This window comes from Meleagris gallopavo, chromosome 22 (assembly GCF_000146605.3).
Source record: "Meleagris gallopavo isolate NT-WF06-2002-E0010 breed Aviagen turkey brand Nicholas breeding stock chromosome 22, Turkey_5.1, whole genome shotgun sequence".
Classification (NCBI taxonomy): domain Eukaryota; kingdom Metazoa; phylum Chordata; class Aves; order Galliformes; family Phasianidae; genus Meleagris; species Meleagris gallopavo.
In genome coordinates, this window is record NC_015032.2 from 9,703,434 (window position 1) to 9,706,783 (window position 3,350).

Here is a 3,350-nt window from a genome sequence, read left to right on the forward strand (position 1 = left end):
CGCATCCCCCGCCGGGCAACAGCGGAGCTCCGGCTCGGAACGCCTGCCGGTACCTTGGGTGTCTCCTCGTCCTTGGGTGTCCCCAGACCCACAGCTCCACGTGGGTGAAGGACGCCCAGCCCTCACTGCCTGAAGCAGTGCCCGGGGCTTCGTGGCGCAATGAAAACCCCCTGCTTTGCAGATAACACAACTTATGTTCCAAGAGACCATGTAAATAAAATACCGATTGCTGTGGCACCCTTGGCGCTGCCACGAGTCCATTTTGTCCTTGTTTTCTCCTCCACAACATTTGTTTCTTCTTCAGAATATTTATCTTTTATTACCACATTCCGTGCTTGATGCTCACATGGTGGGATCGTGCCTAGCAAATATTGACACTGCTTCAGTCCGTTCCTAAACAACATTCCCGAGCTGTCCCTGATGCGGGTGAGCCATCCTGCTGCTGCCCTACCCTGCAGGATCCCGCCTGCTGGGCCAAGGAAGCAGATGTGTCACTGCACTCCGTATTTACAGTTTGCCAATGCCACAAACAGCCAAAAAAACAAGAGGTTTTCTTGGCACTGGGGGCATACTTTAGCTAACAGCTCCTGCACAGCCCCAGCAGACACGAACGCAACCTGTGAGATGCCTTCCATTCATCACGTTGGCAATTGCACCAGCCTTCTCCCATGCTGGGGTTAAGGAGAGGTTCTGCACCAGGTCAGGATTCTCTCTCCTCTTGCACTGCTATTTTCATTGTAATCGTGAGGGCTTTCTCTGCTGCTCCTGCCCTCAGGCACAGGGAGCAGTTCCAGCGATCAGAGCCAAGCAAAGCTGGCTGCAGACACCTGGCTGTGGCACCAATGCAGGCTGCTGTCAGCAGCACCAGGCACATCAGGCAGCACATACTTGTGACTCAGGGTGTTTTGTTATTCAGCTGCAAAGCAGGAATGCACCCTCGCTGCCCTGACATCCAGCAGCCGAGAGCATGATAAGGATCAGATGGAGAAATGGCACTGCCAAGACACACAACCTCGATATGAGGAGGAGAGCATCTCAGCAGAGAGCAAAGCTGGAAACATGAGGTGGGAGCTGCCGTGTGGCCAAGGGCATGCTGAGCCCCTTGGATCCAACCCCTCCCAGCCCCTCACACACAGCTCCAGAACCAAAGCAGCCCTCAGCAGGCCCTCAATGCCCACGAACTCCAAATGTTACAATGAGAAGTACGGTATTTTAAAACCCACAAGGAAAGATTTTTTCCAAAGTTATCCTCGCTATACATCACAGCAGTTTTTCATGGTGTGGTTTCAGAGCACCATAACCCACAGCCACGCACAGTGCCGATGCTGCAGCTGGATTTCTGCACATACTGATGTAATCTTTTTGGCCGCCTTTTGCAAACATACCATAAAGCTCTGCTGTGCTCCCCAGGACCTCACCTCCCTGCTGCCTTTGCTAATAATGTTTATTGCCCTGCCAGAGAACAGGAAGCCTCCAGAAAATGTCAGGGGTGGCTTTATGCTGGCAGATAAACAAACGCTGAGTGACCAAGGAGAAGATGTAATTTCTTCCTTCTCACGCTGAGTTCATTGGAGGAGTTGCAGTTAAACATGCAGGAGTTGTTCAGGCAGGTTGTAGATCATGGATGTGTTAACCCAGCGGATGCTGAGGACCGCAGGGTCTGTGGGAAGAGAGAAAACTGCAGGTCTCCATTTGAGTGTCATGAGAGCTGGCCATGATTTCAGAGCTATTTAAGCTACTTTAATAGGAATTGCAAATCTCATTGTGGAGTCCCTTCTGTGAACACCACTGGTTTCTGGAGGCTGGTGTTTGTGTTTGAAGCCATTCTTCACTGAGCGTATGATCCCCGTGCAGCTGTCAGACTGCACAAGACACACCACTGCAGATGAGGTATTTCTGCAGACTGTATTCCCTCTGCAATTAGAGTATATGAATGGGAAGCATTTCTTTATAAATCAGGCAGATGATTTGAAACACTTTTAATATTCACTATGGCTTTGAGGAGAAATGAGAGTTGAGCCTTTGATCAACTACTGCCCATACTGACAGACCGGAGTGAAAAGATGACATGATCCAGTATGGCCCATCTCACGCATCTCAAAACCATGGAAAAAAAGAGTACGCTGGGTTTCCAGGACAGAGACATGGCATGCATGGCCTCTACAATGTAGAACAAAGATTCCTGAAATGTTTTTCTAAATTCCTCATGAAGTTAGTATGTGGAATGACCACTGTAAAGCTCTTTTAACGACACCACGTGTTTTTCACTCCTTACCCGACCTGTTTGCTTCTGACTATGTCAGAGGGCTGTGCCTGCACTGCATCCACAGGTGCAGTGATGGCTGATGCAGCTGAGCTGGTACTGTGCAAAAAGCTTGGGCTCACAGCGTGCCAGTGGCATTAGAACTGTGTGACAAAACAAATCGTTCCCTGCAGTCACAAGCCAGCTCACAACACAAGCTTGTGGCCATTCTCACTCATCCTCCAGCACAGTCGCTGCTGCGTGACTCCGTGAGGTCTCAGAGTCCTGACAGCCCTGCTCTGTTCCCCACGCTCATTAGGTGACAGCAGGCTTATGAGCGTTGCATGCACATCACAGCACACACACATACTTCACCACATCACAACACACCCAGTGACTATGGTTTATGTGAACAGCACCAAGGGAGAATGTTTCCATTGCGTTAAAGAGTTTCACTCTTCTAGGCGTATAAAGCTTTGTAAAGTCCTCATTTTACAAACTGCAATTTGTATTATATGGATTTAGCCTCAGATTCAGAAAACAAACCCAGCCTCCAAGCACAAGTCCCAGTGCCTTGCATGCAGCAGGAAGGATTCTGTTCCACTGAGCAGAAAGAGGACATTAATTGCAAGGAAAGTTGAACACCAGAACACTTTGCCTAATGGAGCACCGTGCTGCTGGAAGGAGACAAGCTCAGGAAGCGCAGCCTTTCTTTTCAACAGAAGAGAAAGGTAAGAGTTCAAAGTCAGCCGTGCTGCTCTTTTTTGCTTCGAAATGGCCCATTCTTTCCTAGCAGTCTTTCTTTGGCTTTCCAACCCAGAAACCTAAAAACTCTATACTCTCTATACCCCCAATCTCCCGAAGGCTGTCTAAAGGCCTTGTAGCGCGGAGGAGCAAAGTTCTGCAGGCAGAGTGGGGAGATGAGATTCCTGCTCCTGCTGCAGCGCGACCAAGACCGGGACAGCGGGACCGGGACAGCTGTCATTGCGGCTGCCAGCGCCGTGTCCCGGTTTTAGAGCGCTCAGCAACACCCGCGCGCAGCCCGCTTCGGTAAAAGATCCCCAGCCGCACCGACTAGGGAGCGGGAGCCTAACGGCCGCGCCGGGAC